This window comes from Oryctolagus cuniculus, unplaced genomic scaffold (assembly GCF_964237555.1).
Source record: "Oryctolagus cuniculus unplaced genomic scaffold, mOryCun1.1 SCAFFOLD_38, whole genome shotgun sequence".
Lineage (NCBI taxonomy): Eukaryota > Metazoa > Chordata > Mammalia > Lagomorpha > Leporidae > Oryctolagus > Oryctolagus cuniculus.
Window position 1 is genome coordinate 1,082,542 of NW_027208391.1, and position 19,206 is coordinate 1,101,747.

A 19,206-nucleotide genomic window follows, 5' to 3' on the forward strand; every position below is an offset into this window, starting at 1 on the left:
TGTGTGTTTGTGTTTTCTGGACATTCTCTATGGACTTTAAAGTTTTGAATGCATTTTAGCAGGACCCTGTTTGTTTTCTGCTGGCAAACGCTAATTGGTTCCACCTGGAGTCAAATCCTCCACACATTCGAGTTTTCTGGGAAGAAAGCTCCAGAAACCTGAGAAAACATGATAGTTCTTTCTGTAAACATGACATTGGATACATTAGCCGAACAGGAAGATTGTGCTTTTCCCGAAAACCACTTTCACGGTGATTTTTGGTTAAATTTCACTTCAAACCTACAACAATTTGACCAGATTCTCCTGGATGAAAACAAAACTATCTGGTGTGTTGTGGCTATCTCAATCCCAGATCTTGCTACAGCCTCTGTGTGTGTTTGTGTTTTCTGGACATTCTCTATGGACTTTACGGTTTTGAATGCATTTTAGCATAAAAGTTTTTGTTTTCAGCTGGCAAACGCTAATTGGTTCCTCCTGGAATCAAATCTTCCACGCATTCGAATTTTCTTGGAGGAATGCTCCAGAAACCTGAGAAAACATGATACTTCTTTCTGTAAACATAACATTGGATTCATTTGTTGAACTGAAAGATTGTGCTTTTCTCCAAAACCACTTTCACGGTGATTTTTGGGTTAAATTTCACTTCAAAACTACAACAATTTGTCCAGATACTCCTGGATGAAAACAAAACTATCTGGTGATTTGTAGCTATCTCAATCCCAGATCTTGCTACAGCCTCTGTGTGTGTTTGTGTTTTCTGGACATTCTCTATGGACTTTAGGGATTTGCATGCATTTTAGCATACAAGTTTTGCTTTCAGCTGGCAAACGCCAATTGGTTCCTCCTGGAGTCAAATCCTCCACACATTCGAGTTTTCAAGAGGAATGCTCCAGAAACCTGAGAAAACATGATACTTCTTTCTGTAAACATGACATTGGATTCATTTGCTGAACAGAAAGATTGTGCTTTTCTCCAAAACCAGTTTCACGGTGATTTTTTGGTTAAATTTCACTTCAAAACTACAACAATTTGTCCAGATACTCCTGGATGAAAACAAAACTATCTGGTGGTTTTTAGCTATCTCAGTCCCAGATCTTGCTACAGCCTCTGTGTGTGTTTGTGTTTTCTGGACATTCTCTATGGACTTTACGGTTTTGAATGCATTTTAGCATGTAAGATTTTGTTTTCTGCTGGCAAATGCTAATTGGTTCCACCTGGAGTCAAATCCTCCACACATTCGAGTTTTCTGGGAAGAAAGCTCCAGAAACCTGAGAAAACATGATAGTTCTTTCTGTAAACATGACATTGGATACATTAGCCGAACAGGAAGATTGTGCTTTTCTCGAAAACCACTTTCACGGTGATTTTTGGTTAAATTTCACTTCAAAACTACAACAATTTGACCAGATTCTCCTGCATGAAAACAAAACTATCTGGTGTGTTGTGGCTATCTCAATCCCAGATCTTGCTACAGCCTCTGTGTGTGTTTGTGTTTTCTGGACATTCTCTATGGACTTTAGGGTTTTGCATGCATTTTAGCATAAAAGTTTTTGTTTTCAGCTGGCAAACGCTAATTGGTTCCTCCTGGAATCAAATCTTCCACGCATTCGAATTTTCTAGGAGGAATGCTCCAGAAACCTGAGAAAACATGACACTTCTTTCTGTAAACATGACAATGGATTCATTTGTTGATCAGAAAGATTGTGCTTTTCTCCAAAACCAGTTTCACGGTGATTTTTTGGTTAAATTTCACTTCAAAACTACAACAATTTGTACAGATTCTCCTGGATGAAAACAAAACTATCTGGTGTGTTGTGGCTATCTCAATCCCAGATCTTGCTACAGCCTCTTTGTGTGTTTGTGTTTTCTGGACATTCTCTATGGACTTTACGGTTTTGAATGCATTTTAGCAGGTCCCTTTTTGTTTTCTGCTGGCAAACGCTAATTGGTTCCACCTGGAGTCAAATACTCCACACATTCGAGTTTTCTGGGAAGAAAGCTCCAGAAACCTGAGAAAACATGATATTTCTTTCTGTAAACATGACATTGGATACATTAGCCGAACCGGAAGATTGTGCTTTTCTCCAAAACCACTTTCACGGTGATTTTTGGGTTAAATTTCACTTCAAAACTACAACAATTTGTCCAGATACTCCTGGATGAAAACAAAACTATCTGGTGATTTGTAGCTATCTCAATCCCAGATCTTGCTACAGCCTCTGTGTGTGTTTGTGTTTTCTGGACATTCTCTATGGACTTTAGGGATTTGCATGCATTTTAGCATACAAGTTTTGCTTTCAGCTGGCAAACGCCAATTGGTTCCTCCTGGAGTCAAATCCTCCACACATTCGAGTTTTCAAGAGGAATGCTCCAGAAACCTGAGAAAACATGATACTTCTTTCTGTAAACATGACATTGGATTCATTTGCTGAACAGAAAGATTGTGCTTTTCTCCAAAACCAGTTTCACGGTGATTTTTTGGTTAAATTTCACTTCAAAACTACAACAATTTGTCCAGATACTCCTGGATGAAAACAAAACTATCTGGTGGTTTTTAGCTATCTCAGTCCCAGATCTTGCTACAGCCTCTGTGTGTGTTTGTGTTTTCTGGACATTCTCTATGGACTTTACGGTTTTGAATGCATTTTAGCATGTAAGATTTTGTTTTCTGCTGGCAAATGCTAATTGGTTCCACCTGGAGTCAAATCCTCCACACATTCGAGTTTTCTGGGAAGAAAGCTCCAGAAACCTGAGAAAACATGATAGTTCTTTCTGTAAACATGACATTGGATACATTAGCCGAACAGGAAGATTGTGCTTTTCTCGAAAACCACTTTCACGGTGATTTTTGGTTAAATTTCACTTCAAAACTACAACAATTTGACCAGATTCTCCTGCATGAAAACAAAACTATCTGGTGTGTTGTGGCTATCTCAATCCCAGATCTTGCTACAGCCTCTGTGTGTGTTTGTGTTTTCTGGACATTCTCTATGGACTTTAGGGTTTTGCATGCATTTTAGCATAAAAGTTTTTGTTTTCAGCTGGCAAACGCTAATTGGTTCCTCCTGGAATCAAATCTTCCACGCATTCGAATTTTCTAGGAGGAATGCTCCAGAAACCTGAGAAAACATGACACTTCTTTCTGTAAACATGACAATGGATTCATTTGTTGATCAGAAAGATTGTGCTTTTCTCCAAAACCAGTTTCACGGTGATTTTTTGGTTAAATTTCACTTCAAAACTACAACAATTTGTACAGATTCTCCTGGATGAAAACAAAACTATCTGGTGTGTTGTGGCTATCTCAATCCCAGATCTTGCTACAGCCTCTTTGTGTGTTTGTGTTTTCTGGACATTCTCTATGGACTTTACGGTTTTGAATGCATTTTAGCAGGTCCCTTTTTGTTTTCTGCTGGCAAACGCTAATTGGTTCCACCTGGAGTCAAATACTCCACACATTCGAGTTTTCTGGGAAGAAAGCTCCAGAAACCTGAGAAAACATGATATTTCTTTCTGTAAACATGACATTGGATACATTAGCCGAACCGGAAGATTGTGCTTTTCTCGAAAACCACTTTCACGGTGATTTTTGGTTAAATTTCATCCGAAATCCACAACAATTTGTCCAGATACTCCTGGATGAAAACAAAACTATCTGGTGTGTTGTGGCTATCTCAATCCCAGATCTTGCTACAGCCTCTGTGTGTGTTTGTGTTTTCTGAACATTCTCTATGGACTTTACTGTTTTGAATGCATTTTAGCATGTAAGTTTTTTTTTCAGTTGGCAAATGCTAATTGGTTCCACCTGGAGTCAAATCCTCCACACATTCGAGTTTTCTAGGAAGAAAGCTTCAGAAACCTGAGAAAACATGATATTTGTATTTGTAAACATGACATTGGATTCATTTGCCAAACAGAAAGATTGTGCTTTTCTCCAAAACCAGTTTCACGGTGATTTTTTGGTTAAATTTGACTTCAAAACTACAACAATTTGTCCAGATACTCCTGGATGAAAACAAAACTATCTGGTGGTTTTTAGCTATCTCAATCCCAGATCTTGCTACAGCCTCTGTGTGTGTTTGTGTTTTCTGGACATTCTCTATGGACTTTAAAGTTTTGAATGCATTTTAGCAGGACCCTGTTTGTTTTCTGCTGGCAAACGCTAATTGGTTCCACCTGGAGTCAAATCCTCCACACATTCGAGTTTTCTGGGAAGAAAGCTCCAGAAACCTGAGAAAACATGATAGTTCTTTCTGTAAACATGACATTGGATACATTAGCCGAACAGGAAGATTGTGCTTTTCTCAAAAACCACTTTCACGGTGATTTTTGGTTAAATTTCACTTCAAAACTACAACAATTTGACCAGATTCTCCTGGATGAAAACAAAACTATCTGGTGTGTTGTGGCTATCTCAATCCCAGATCTTGCTACAGCCTCTGTGTGTGTTTGTGTTTTCTGGACATTCTCTATGGACTTTAGGGTTTTGCATGCATTTTAGCATAAAAGTTTTTGTTTTCAGCTGGCAAACGCTAATTGGTTCCTCCTGGAATCAAATCTTCCACGCATTCGAATTTTCTAGGAGGAATGCTCCAGAAACCTGAGAAAACATGATACTTCTTTCTGTAAACATGACAATGGATTCATTTGTTGAACAGAAAGATTGTGCTTTTCTCCAAAACCAGTTTCACGGTGATTTTTTGGTTAAATTTCACTTCAAAACTACAACAATTTGTACAGATTCTCCTGGATGAAAACAAAACTATCTGGTGTGTTGTGGCTATCTCAATCCCAGATCTTGCTATTGCCTCTGTGTGTGTTTGTGTTTTCTGGACATACTCTATGGACTTTACGGTATTGAATGCATTTTAGCAGGTCCCTTTTTGTTTTCTGCTGGCAAATGCTAATTGGTTCCACCTGGAGTCAAATACTCCACACATTCGAGTTTTCTGGGAAGAAAGCTCCAGAAACCTGAGAAAACATGATATTTCTTTCTGTAAACATGACATTGGATACATTAGCCGATCCGGAAGATTGTGCTTTTCTCGAAAACCACTTTCACGGTGATTTTTGGTTAAATTTCACCCGAAATCCACAACAATTTGTCCAGATACTCCTGGATGAAAACAAAACTATCTGGTGTGTTGTGGCTATCTCAATCCCAGATCTTGCTACAGCCTCTGTGTGTGTTTGTGTTTTCTGAACATTCTCTATGGACTTTACTGTTTTGAATGCATTTTAGCATGTAAGTTTTATTTTCAGTTGGCAAATGCTAATTGGTTCCACCTGGAGTCAAATCCTCCACACATTCGAGTTTTCTAGGAAGAAAGCTCTAGAAACCTGAGAAAACATGATATTTGTATTTGTAAACATGACATTGGATTCATTTGCCAAACAGAAAGATTGTGCTTTTCTCCAAAACCAGTTTCACGGTGATTTTTTGGTTAAATTTGACTTCAAAACTACAACAATTTGTCCAGATACTCCTGGATGAAAACAAAACTATCTGGTGGTTTTTAGCTATCTCAATCCCAGATCTTGCTACAGCCTCTGTGTGTGTTTGTGTTTTCTGGACATTCTCTATGGACTTTAAAGTTTTGAATGCATTTTAGCAGGACCCTGTTTGTTTTCTGCTGGCAAACGCTAATTGGTTGCTCCTGGAGTCAAATACTTCACACATTCGAGTTTTCTGGGAAGAAAGCTCCAGAAACCTGAGAAAACATGATAGTTCTTTCTGTAAACATGACATTGGATACATTAGCCGAACAGGAAGATTGTGCTTTTCTCAAAAACCACTTTCACGGTGATTTTTGGTTAAATTTCACTTCAAAACTACAACAATTTGACCAGATTCTCCTGGATGAAAACAAAACTATCTGGTGTGTTGTGGCTATCTCAATCCCAGATCTTGCTACAGCCTCTGCGTGTGTTTGTGTTTTCTGGACATTCTCTATGGACTTTAGGGTTTTGCATGCATTTTAGCATAAAAGTTTTTGTTTTCAGCTGGCAAACGCTAATTGGTTCCTCCTGGAATCAAATCTTACACGCATTCGAATTTTCTAGGAGGAATGCTCCAGAAACCTGAGAAAACATGATACTTCTTTCTGTAAACATAACATTGGATTCATTTGTTGACCTGAAAGATTGTGCTTTTCTCCAAAACCACTTTCACGGTGATTTTTTGGTTAAATTTCACTTAAAAACTACAACAATTTGTCCAGATACTCCTGGATGAAAACAAAACTATCTGGTGTGTTGTGGCTATCTCAATCCCAGATCTTGCTACAGCCTCTGTGTTTGTTTGTGTTTTCTGGACATTCTCTATGGACTTTAAGGTTTTGGATGCATTTTAGCAGGTCCCTTTTTGTTTTCTGCTGGCAAACGCTAATTGGTTCCACCTGGAGTCAAATACTCCACACATTCGAGTTTTCTGGGAAGAAAGCTCAAGAAACCTGAGAAAACATGATATTTCTATCTGTAAACATGACATTGGATACATTAGCTGAACAGGAAGATTGTGCTTTTCTCCAAAACCACTTTCACGGTGATTTTTTGGTTAAATTTCACCCGAAATCCAGAACAATTTGTCCAGATACTCCTGGATGAAAACAAAACTATCTGGTGTGTTGTGGCTATCTCAATCCCAGATCTTGCTACAGCCTCTGTGTGTGTTTCTGCTTTCTGGACATTCTCTATGGACTTTATGGTTTTGGATGCATTTTAGCAGGACCCTTTTTTTTTTTTTTCTGCTGGCAAACGCTAATTGGTTCCACCTGGAGTCAAATACTCCACACATTAGATTTTTTTCGGAAGAAAGCTCCAGAAACCTGAGAAAACATGATAGTTCTTTCTGTAAACATGACATTGGATGCATTTGCCGAACAGGAAGATTGTGCTTTTCTCCAAAACAACTTTCACGGTGATTTATTGGTTAAATTTCATCCGAAATCCACCACAATTTGTCAAAATAATCCTGGATGAAAACAAAACTATCTGGTGTGTTGTGGCTATCTCAATCCCAGATCTTGCTACAGCCTCTGTGTGTGTTTGTGTTTTCTGAACATTCTCTATGGACTTTAAGGTTTTGAATGCATTTTAGCAGGACCATTTTTGTTTTCTGCTGGCAAACGCTAATTCGTTCCACCTGGTGTCAAATCCTCCACACATTCGAGTTTTCTAGGAAGAAAGCTTCAGAAACCTGAGAAAACATGATATTTCTTTTTGTAAACCTGATATTGCCGAACAGGAAGATTGTGCTTTTCTCAAAAACCACTTTCACGGTGATTTTTGGTTAAATTTCACCCGAAATCCACAACAATTTGTCCAGATACTCCTGGTTGAAAACAAAACTATCTGGTGTGTTGTGGCTATCTCAATCCCAGATCTTGCTACAGCCTCTGTGTGTGTTTGTGTTTTCTGGACATTCTCTATGGACTTTACGGTTTTGAATGCATTTTAGCATGTAAGATTTTGTTTTCTGCTGGCAAACGCTAATTGGTTCCACCTGGAGTCAAATCCTCCACACATTCGAGTTTTCTGGGAAGAAAGCTCCAGAAACCTGAGAAAACATGATATTTGTATTTGTAAACATGACATTGGATTCATTTGCTGAACAGAAAGATTGTGCTTTTCTCCAAAACCACTTTCACGGTGATTTTTTGGTTAAATTTCACTTCAAAACTACAACAATTTGTCCAGATACTCCTGGATGAAAAGAAAACTATCTGGTGTGTTGTGGCTATCTCAATCCCAGATCTTGCTACAGCCTCTGTGTGTGTTTGTGTTTTCTGAACATTCTCTATGGACTTTAAAGTTTTGAATGCATTTTAGCAGGACCCTGTTTGTTTTCTGCTGGCAAACGCTAATTGGTTCCACCTGGAGTCAAGTCCTCCACACATTCGAGTTTTCTAGGAAGAAAGCTCCAGAAACCTGAGAAAACATGATATTTCTTTCTGTATACATGACATTGGATACATTTGCCGAACAGGAAGATTGTGCTTTTCTCCAAAACCACTTTCATGGTGATTTTTTGGTTAAATTTCACCCGAAATCCACACAATTTGTCCAGATACTCCTGGATGAAAACAAAACTATCTGGTGTGTTGTGGCTATCTCAATCCCAGATCTTGCTACAGCCTCTGTGTGTGTTTGTGTTTTCTGGACATTCTCTATGGACTTTACGGTTTTGAATGCATTTTAGCATGTAAGTTTTTATTTTCAGCTGGCAAACGCTAATTGGTTCCACCTGGAGTCAAATCCTCACACATTCGAGTTTTCTAGGAGGAAAGCTCCAGAAACCTGAGAAAACATGATATTTCTTTCTGTAAACATGACATTGGATTCATTTGCTGAACAGGAAGATTGTGCTTTTCTCCAAAACCACTTTCACGGTGATTTTTTGGTTAAATTTCACCCGAAATCCACAACAATTTGTCCAGATACTCTGGATGAAAACAAAACTATCTGGTGTGTTGTGGCTATCTGAATCCCAGATCTTGCTACAGCCTCTGTGTTTGTTTGTGTTTTCTGGACATTCTCTATGGACTTTACGGTTTTGCATGTATTGTAGCATAAAAGTTTTTGTTTTCAGCTGGCAAACGCTAATTGGTTCCTCCTGGAATCAAATCCTCCACGCATTCGAATTTTCTAGGAGGAATGCTTCAGAAACCTGAGAAAACATGATACTTCTTTCTGTAAACATGACATTGGATGCATTTGCCGAACAGGAAGATTGTGCTTTTCTCCAAAACCACTTTCACGGTGATTTTTTGGTTAAATTTCACCTGAAATCCACAACAATTTGTCCAGATACTCCTGGATGAAAACAAAACTATCTGGTGTGTTGTGGCTATCTCAATCCCAGATCTTGCTACAGCCTCTGTGTTTGTTTGTGTTTTCTGGACATTCTCTATGGACTTTAAGGTTTTGAATGCATTTTAGCAGGACCCTGTTTGTTTTCTGCTGGCAAACGCTAATTGGTTCCACCTGGAGTCAAATCCTCCACACATTCGAGTTTTCTAGGAAGAAAGCTCCAGAAACCTGAGAAAACATGATATTTCTTTCTGTATACATGACATTGGATACTTTGCCGAACTGGAAGATTGTGCTTTTCTCCAAAACCACTTTCACGGTGATTTTTTGGTTAAATTTCACCCGAAATCCACACAATTTGTCCAGACACTCCTCGATGAAAACAAAACTATCGTGATTTGTAGCCATCTCAATCCCAGATCTTGCTACAGCCTCTGTGTGTGTTTGTGTTTTCTGGACATTCTCTATGGACTTTACGGTTTTGAATGCATTTTAGCAGGACCCTTTTTGTTTTCTGCTGGCAAACGCTAATTGGTTCCACCTGGAGTCAAATCCTCCACACATTCGAGTTTTCTAGGAAGAAAGATTCAGAAACCTGAGAAAACATGATATTTCTTTCGGTAAATATGATATTGCCGAACAGGAAGATTGTGCTTTTCTCCAAAACCACTTTCACGGTGATTTTTTGGTTAAATTTCACCTGAAATCCACAACAATTTGTCCAGATACTCTGGATGAAAACAAAACTATCTGGTGTGTTGTGGCTATCTCAATCGCAGATCTTGCTACAGCCTCTGTGTTTGTTTGTGTTTTCTGGACATTCTCTATGGACTTTACGGTTTTGCAGCTATTTTAGCATAAAGGTTTTTGTTTTCAGCTGGCAAACGCTAATTGGTTCCACCTGGAGTCTAATCCTCCATGCATTCGAGTTTTCTAGGAGGAATGCTCCAGAAACCTGAGAAAACATGATACTTCTTTCTGTAAACATGACATTGGATTCATTTGTTGAACAGAAAGATTGTGCTTTTCTCCAAAACCACTTTTACGGTGATTTTTTGGTTAAATTTCACCCGAAATCCACAACAATTTGTCCAGATACTCCTGGATGAAAACAAAACTATCTGGTGTGTTGTGGCTATCTCAATCCCAGATCTTGCTACAGCCTCTGTGTGTGTTTGTGTTTTCTGGACATTCTCTATGGACTTTACGGTTTAGAATGCATTTTAGCAGGACCCTTTTTGTTTTCAGGTGGCAAACGCTAATTGGTTCCACCTGGAGTCAAATCCTCCACACATTCGAGTTTTCTGGGAAGAAAGCTCCAGAAACCTGAGAAAACATGATATTTGTATTTGTAAACATGACATTGGATGCATTTGCCGAACAGAAAGATTGTGCTTTTCTCCAAAACCACTTTCACAGTGATTTTTTGGTTAAATTTCACCCGGATACTACAACAATTTGTCCAGATACTCTGGATGAAAACAAAACTATCTGGTGATGTTTAGTTATCTCAATCCCAGATCTTGCTACAGCCTCTGTGTGTGTTTGTGTTTTCTGGACATTCTCTATGGACTTTACGGTTTTGAATGCATTTTAGCAGGACCCTTTTTGTTTTCTGCTGGCAAACGCTAATTGGTTCCACCTGAAGTCAAATCCTGCACACATTCGAGTTCTAGGAAGAAATCTTCAGAAACCTGAGAAAACATGATATTTCTTTCTTTAAACATGACATTGGATGCATTTGCCGAACAGGAAGATTGTGCTTTTTTCTCCAAAACCACTTTCACGGTCATTTTTGGTTAAATTTCACCTGAAATCCACAACAATTTGTCCAGATACTCCTGGATGAAAACAAAAGTATCTGGTGTGTTGTGGCTATCTCTATCCCAGATCTTGCTACAGCCTCTGTGTGTGTTTGTGTTTTCTGGACATTCTCTATGGACTTTACGGTTTTGAATGCATTTTAGCATGTAAGGTTTTGTTTTTAGCTGCCAAACGCTAATTGGTTCCACCTGGAGTCAAATCCTCCACACATTCAAGTTTTCTAGGAAGAAAGCTCCAGAAACCTGAGAAAACATGATATTTGTATTTGTAAACAAGACATTGGATTCATTTGATGTAAAGAGTTAAAATTGTATATGTGCAGGTGTAAAAAGTTAAGTTTAAGCTTACAGGTTTAAACCTTCCTGGTACAGCTGTAAAAATAAGACAGAGTGAAGTAGCACCTTGACAGTAGGGACTCCATTTTGGAGCACTTGAGACTCCATTCTGGGAAAGCACCCTCTGGTTGCAAACCAGAGTCTCAAATAGTCGGACAATAGCAGCGCACTACATCACCCTTGGCAGAGCACAAAAACCCCCTAGCATGATTGCTCAAGCTTAAAAGTAGAAAGGTTGCACCTGGGTTACCTGGGCTAATAATAAAGATGTGATTTGTCTGTGTCTTGCATTAATGTCAAGTCCTAATTGCTAATTGTAATATTGTAACTGGTATTGTCAAGATTATGATAAATATTAATTTCACTTAGGTTTTAGGTTATGTTGACCCCAGTAACCATATACTCTCTTTTGATTTTATGTACTCTCTTTTGATTTTAGCAACTGTGTATAGCAACCGTGCATAGCAACCGTGTATTCCCCCCTTCCCGGTTTTGTGGTTTTTGCCTTTATAAACCCTAACCTTTGGTTATTCGGGGCTGCTCTGTTCATGTATGATCAGACAGCCCCAGCATGCTGGATAATCAATAAATCTTTAACCCTTTGCTGGTTGCATGAGAGAAAAGTCTCTTGGAGTTGTTCCTCGGGTGGTGGGCTTTTTCAGACTCTAACATTGGAGGCCCCAGCGAGATCTGACTGCTGCCTGTTGTCGTCTCCAATGGATATCTCTCGGGGTAAGTGCAGGCGCCTATTCGTGTTGTCGGCCGGCCTATTTGTGGTTTGTGTCTCTTCATTCTGGATTTTGGTGGTTTGTGAGCGCTCTGGGGTTTTGGGAACTGTGCTGGTGTAGTAGCTGCTGGGACAGGGCGTGAGCCCTTCCTGGCTGTGGCCGGCAGACGTGCCCGGGGGCCACAGGCTATGGCCCTGAGGGATGCCTCAGGAGGACAAAGGAAGGCTGGGGATGCCCAGATACTTCCGACGGGGCAGGCGTGGAGTCTGCATTCCCAGCACAGACAGGGTGGCTGGTAAGGCCTTCTTATTATTAGTCTTTTGTAGTTGTAAGGTGCTTTGTTGGTTGTCTTGTTGTTTGTTGATTGTATTCTCTTGTCATTTAGCATTGTATGGGGCGCTGTGATGGCTCCCGTTTGGTAGATTTGGAATCTGCTTTTGTATTGCCAGCATGGTCGCGTGACTCTGAAGTGGTTCTGGAGTCTGCATTTGTAGGTTCTGAAGTGGTTCCGGAGCTTGCATTTGTATTACCGGCATCCTCACAGGGCTCTGAGGCGGTTCTAGAGTCTGTGTTTGTATTGCCAGCATCGTCGCGACCACTAGTTTATCCCAGTTCTTTTATGGACACTTTGTGTGGTTGTTGTGTGCTGATTCTCTACACTGTTTGTCTGTTTGTGTACATTGTGATGTCTGCTAACATGGGCCAGACTGTGTCTACACCTTTGTCTCTAACTTTAAATCATTGGTAGGAGGTAAGCGACCGGGCACATAACCTCTCTTTGTCAGTCAAGAAGGTAAAGTGGCAGTCTTTCTGTGCCTCTGAATGGCCAGCTCTGGGAGTGGATTGGCCCCCGGAGGGCTCTCCATTTACCACTCATTCGCCAAGTGAAAGAGGCCGTTCTCCTGCCTGGCCGTCAAGGGCACCCAGACCGGGATTTTGAGAAAACATCGGAGGTCAGTATTCCTTCCCTCAAGCAGGACCGGATCTGTGGAAGTGACCGTTGAGTGTCCGGCACCCCACAGCTCTCCGAGAACGCGGAGTCCCCCCGGCCACGGCTTAGCTACGGCCGAAACTCCAGAGGGATTGTAAGGAATGGGAGGGCGATTAGGAAGGGCAGTTGGCTGAGAGTCTGGAGACCCCCTGAGCTCGCTTCGGCTTCCCGGCAGCCGGACTGTGACCCAAGCACCAGGTCTCTCTCTCAGAGGGACGCCTGATCACACTGCCTACTGCTACTCGAGCAGGGCTTAGCTTCGGTCGAGGCTAATATTGGCCCTCAGGTAAACTCAGACAACTAGGTAGTGGGTAACCTTAAGCGATAGGAGATTTCATGAGGAGCTTCATTGCTTTCTGCCTTCCTCCTCCTCCTGGGGCTCCCTCCCCCACTCTTTTGCTCTCCTCATCTCCATTCCTATACCACTGGGCAGGAGAAAGGGATAGGGAAATTCCACAGGTCTCTCCACCCAGGGAAAAGCTGTTACCTGTTAACCCTTTCCAACCGGGTAAAAAGTTTTCCATCTTTGCAGCTTATGGTAGCTCTGGTGCATCTTAAAAGTTTTTTGTGAACTATTACTGTTGCTAAGCTTTGATTGCCTGAGGACTAAATCTGGAAAAGAGCTAAAGTTAACTATCTGTTGTAATTGACTGAGTGTCTGCAGTAGTCCTAATTGATCTGGCTTTGGTTAAATTATAGGAGGTTCCCAACACTCTTGGTAAAACGGCGCACCTACCCAACCCCACGATTAGTCCTGCCAGGCCCCGGTGTGTGCAGTCTTCCCTGTAAATGGGGGAACACAGCCTTTCTCTGCACTCCAAATATCTCTAGGCAGAGCCCCCACCCCAGGGCTGCTTCTTTTTCCTCTCCTGGAGGAATTTCCAATTCAATACCACTGCTGACCTTACCTAAGGGAGCCAGAACCTTAAGCCATTAACCCTTTCCAACCTGATGGGTTTTCTCTTTGCAGCTAATAAAAACCTAAACAGTGGGTTCATATGCTGATAATCAGCTCTTTTCTGTGCTGCTGTCCCTGACTCATCTGAGAGCGTTCACCTGTCTTGAAGGTTTCGCGTTTTTCTATTGCCATTATGAGTCTTGATTGGAAAAACTACAGCGCGAAGTTTGTTTACATTGTTTATCTGTTTTTAATGTCTAAGTAATTACCCAACTGATCAGAAATGTACTAATTTTGGCTAAATGGTTTGACTCTCTGACAGCTTAAATTCTAAACTGAGTCTTCCAACTTTGGGCTTCCAGTCGGATCCCTGGAACTCTCAAAGGATGAGACTCTAAATTTGTTAAAGTAACAGCTGCTTGGGTCAATTCAAATTATATAAAATATATTAAAATGTTATAAATGGTGTCAGACCTATGCTGTATTTATGTTATTGCTTTCCAGCTAAAGCGGTCTTATAAAAATAAGAGTAAAATTCTGTGTATACAAGCCTTTATATTGTTAACTAAAGTAAGCCAATGCAGATTGGTTCAGAAAATTGAGGTAATGCAAATGCACTTCAGTTTGCTCAGTGGCTTGCTTGCTCAGTTTTACATGTCTTTGATATGTTTTAAACTTGTTTCTCTTAATGAGGAAGATCTTTTCAAAGTTGTAAACATGCACTAATGTTTGCTGTCCAGGAGGTGTTATCCTCATGTTACTTAAAAACATACAAATGTAATTTTAACTTTTATTTCAGATAATGGTGTGGTATTCATTAATAATTCAGTGTCTTAAGTCATCTAGGCATCAGTGCTAAGTAAAACTTGGAAAAATATATTATATATACTTTTAACATCTCAAATTCAATAAAAAAAAAAAAACTGTTTGCGTTTGTTAACATGTATTCTCATAGGTTGGCCATACATGACAATTCAAGGCTATGTAAAAATAACTATAAGTATAAAGTTTCAAAAGGTGTAAACAAGTCATAAAAAGTTTTAAAATGTTTATAATTTTAAAATATTATTTACAGAGTTAAGTGCTAATACCAAAATTACACTGACCTAAAGTTAAAGTCTAATCTTCTGTTATAACAATAGGGTTTAAAAAAAAAAGTGTACTAATGTTAGTAAATATCTAAAAATGATCTAAATCATAAATCTTAAAATCTGTTTCTGCAAAAATTGTAACGTCTATTTTAACAGTGTCTGCTTAATCGATTACTCTGCCATTTCTAGAGTTAGGTCCTGTAAGCTCTTTTTGACTCTGTTAAATAATTCTAAATTATGTAAACTCTTATATACAAGGTTTTTTTTTTTATTTCTGGTTTATTCGACAACAAGAGACATAGAATTCATGTTAATCCATTGTGTACTCTACTGTCTCTGTTAAGTTATGGTTATGCGGCAGATGCTAAAAAACTGGGTTCCAGAAACCCAAGAAAGCACTAGTGTCCACAGGCTACACGGTAAATACCTGGAAGCCAAAGGATGGCAGAGACCTCTGCCACAATTTCTCCTCTAAGTCAGGCTACACAGTTAACACTGGTTAAACTGCCAGTTAAATCTAAAAGCCCAGAAAGTCAGGCTAGAGACCCAACTTGCTGCCTCACTTCTCCTCTTTTCTCTTCCAGAAGGGAAGTTACTACTGTTCTGCAGGACTCTCCACTGTGACGTACGGTTTGATCCCCAGACCTTATGTAAGGGATGACTGACCTTTTCTGTAATAATGCCTGGTCACAGTATAGGGCCCCAAACAACATAAAAAAAAGGGGGGGGTTAAACTACTAGATCAATTTTTCAGTGTATGCGTTAAATGGGCAGAACTCCCCTTTTAAACCAAACTAAAAAATAGATAAAAAGTTAAACTGACGACCTCAAAGTATACAAACAGGTCACCACAGTTGATCTTACCTAAAGGGTCATAGTTCTCCTCATGGGCACGGTCTTAACTCGCAGGAAAATACTAAGTGTCAGAATTTGCCCATGACCATAATTTTTCTAGCTCACCCTGATATTAAAAAATCTCCCAAAATCAGGGTTGGGTTGGGCACCCCCTTGACTTGCATCATAGAGGCTGCCTCCAGGGTCCACTTTATTAGAGACAAGGGGAATGAGGAGCAAGCTAGCAGCAGGAGCAATGTAGGGATGGGCAACAGGCCAATCAATGGCTGCTTTACACAGTGATCTGCCGTCAAGGAGACCCAGCAAGGCCAGTGCACCCCAAACTGTGCACCTGTTGCTGATATAAGGAGCCAGGGCGTTGGGCAAGCAGCTGTCATGACAGCAAATGCCTTCTGTCAGCCCTGCCAAGAGCACAGCCACTGGACACGGAACTGCCCTGGGTGTCGAAGGACTCCTGGTTCAGAACTACAGACCCTGTGGCCCCGAGCTAAAAAGCCTTTGGCTCTGCCCAGCCTCTGCCCAGCTTCCAATTCCAGCCACTGCTACTGGGGATGGCTTAGGGTCAGTAAAACGTAAGTTGCCTATGCCTATTTCTATCAGCCTCCTATTTAACTCTCCTAATCCAGCCATGTAATGCGAGTCAACAGGGTGCCTCCCTTAAAGGAGATTTGCATCTCTTACAATTTTCTTAACAGCACCCTATGGATAGGTCTGGGCCTCACACACCCTGCCAGGCCTTAAAAGTCTATCCAATAGTCCAGGGGGAAGTGGTCCCCTCCACTCCTGTACTGAAACTATAGATGCTTCTCCTTACACCGTGTGTTTTTAATGCCCTTATTTGTTTTGTCTCTAACAGACTAAAAGCTGTTAACTCCAAATGGTCGTCAGACAAGGCTTCCAGCCCATTCCACTGGACTACCTGAACAGCCCTCTGGACCAAGCAGTACAGTCTTTCCAAGGCCACTGTTGCACACCATAAGACAGGTAGAAAGAGGAAATACCCAAATCCCCCTCGACACCCACATGCCAGCTTCGAAGAAGTTACAGAAGACGGAACTCCATCCATAATCCCAAAGAAGAATTTTGGGTATTACCTCTTGAGGGGAAAATATTAGGCAAAAAGTCAGTTATGAGCTTATGTGTGTGTGACATAAAGGCCTAATGTGCCCACCATATGCATCTACATCTCAGTCATCCTGACAATGTTTCACAGACAGCCTGGCCTTTGCATCCTGCCCTGCCCCCTTCTACCTGATAACCTGCCAGGTGGAGATCCTTCTGCCTGACAAATCTTCCACAATCTCCCAGATGCAGCCCAGTATCTGCATTTCAGTATTACAGAACAGGCGTGGTTGGATCTCATTTTCATAGGAGGGGGGGTGTTATGTGCGGCCCTAAAGGAAAAATGTTGTTTTTATGCTGACTGAACCCAGGTGGTTAGAAACTCCATGGCCAAACTCAGAAAACGACTGGAAAAACGGCAATGGGAGAGGGAAACTCAACAAAAATGGTTTGAGTCATGGTTCGGCCGGTCCCTACCCTACTGTCAGCCCTAGCAGGACCCTTAATTGTTCTACTCCTAATTGTAACCATAGGACCTTGTGTGTTAAATAAACTCATCACCTTCGTGTGAAAACAAGTTAAAAATGTTAAACTCATGGTCATAAGACAACAATATATCACATTAAAAAAAATCTCTAAGATTAGAGATCCTCACAACAAGGAGTGGGGAATAAAGAGTTAAAATTGTATATGTGCAGGTGTAAAAAGTTAAGTTTAAGCTTACAGGTTTAAACCTTCCTGGTACAGCTGTAAAAATAAGACAGAGTGAAGTAGCACCTTGACAGTAGGGACTCCATTTTGGAGCACTTGAGACTCCATTCTGGGAAAGCACCCCCGCACCGTGAGACTCTGGTTTGCAACCAGAGTCTCAAATAGTCGGACAATAGCAGCGCACTACATCACCCTTGGCAGAGCACAAAAACCCCCTAGCATGATTGCTCAAGCTTAAAAGTAGAAAGGTTGCACCTGGGTTACCTGGGCTAATAATAAAGATGTGATTTGTCTGTGTCTTGCATTAATGTCAAGTCCTAATTGCTAATTGTAATATTGTAACTGGTATTGTCAAGATTATGATAAATATTAATTTCACTTAGGTTTTAGGTTATGTTGACCCCAGTAACCATATACTCTCTTTTGATTTTATGTATTCTCTTTTGATTTTAGCAACTGTGTATAGCAACCGTGCATAGCAACCGTGTATTCCCCCGTTCCCAGTTTTGCGGTTTTTGCCTTTATAAACCCTAACCTTTGGTTATTCGGGGCTGCTCTGTTCATGTATGATCAGACAGCCCCAGCATGCTGGATAATCAATAAATCTTTAACACTTTGCTGGTTGCATGAGAGAAAAGTCTCTTGGAGTCGTTCCTCGGGCGGTGGGCTTTTTCAGACTCTAACAAATGAACAGAAAGATTGTGCTTTTCTCCAAAACCACTTTCACGGTGATTTTTTGGTTAAATTTCATTTCAAAACTACAACAATTTGTCCAGATGCTCCAGGATGAAAACAAAACTATCTGGTGATTTTTAGCTATCTCAATCCCAGATCTTCCTACAGCCTCTGTGTGTGTTTGTGTTTTCTGGACATTCTCTATGGACTTTAAGGTTTTGAATGCATTTAATCAGGACCCTTTTTGTTTTCTGCTAGCAAACGCTAATTGGTTCCACCTGGAGTCAAATCCTCCACACATTCGAGTTTTCTAGGAAGAAAGCTTCAGAAACCTGAGAAAACATGATATTTCTTTCTGTAAACATGACAATGGATGCATTTGCTGAACAGAAAGATTGTGCTTATCTCCTAAACCACTTTCACGGTGATATTTTGGTTAAATTTCACTTCAAAACTACAGCGATTTGTCAGATACTCCTGGATGAAAACAAAACTATCTGGTGATTTGTAGCTATCTCAATCCCAGATCTTGCTACAGCCTCTGTGTATTTTTGTGTTTTATGGACAATCTCTATGGACTTTTCTGTTTTGAATGCATTTTAGCATGTAAGTTTTTGTTTTTAGCTGCCAAACGCTAATTGGTTCCACCTGGAGTCAAATACTTCACACATTCGAGGTTTCTAGGAAGAAAGCTCCAGAAACCTGAGAAAACATGATATTTCTTTCTGTAAATATGACATTGGATGCATTTGCTAAACAGAAAGATTGTGCTTATCTCCAAAACCACTTTCACGGTGATTTTTTGGTTAAATTTCACCCGGATACTACAACATTTTGTCCAGATACTCCTGGATGAAAACAAAACTATCTGGTGTGTTGTGGCTAACTCAATCCCAGATCTTGCTACAGCCTCTGTGTGTGTTTGTGTTTTCTGGACATTGTCAATGGATTTCACGGTTTTAAATGCATTTTAGCATGCAAGTTTTTGTTTTTAGCTGCCAAACGCTAAGTGGTTCCACCTGGAGTCAAATACTCTACACATTCGAGTTTTCTAGGAAGAAAGCTCCAGAAACCAGAGAAAACATGATATTTGTATTTCTAAACAAGACATTGGATTCATTTGCTGAACAGAAAGATTGTGCTTTTCTCCACAACCACTTTCACGGTGATTTTTTGGTTAAATTTCACCCGGATACTACAACATTTTGTCGAGATACTCTGGATG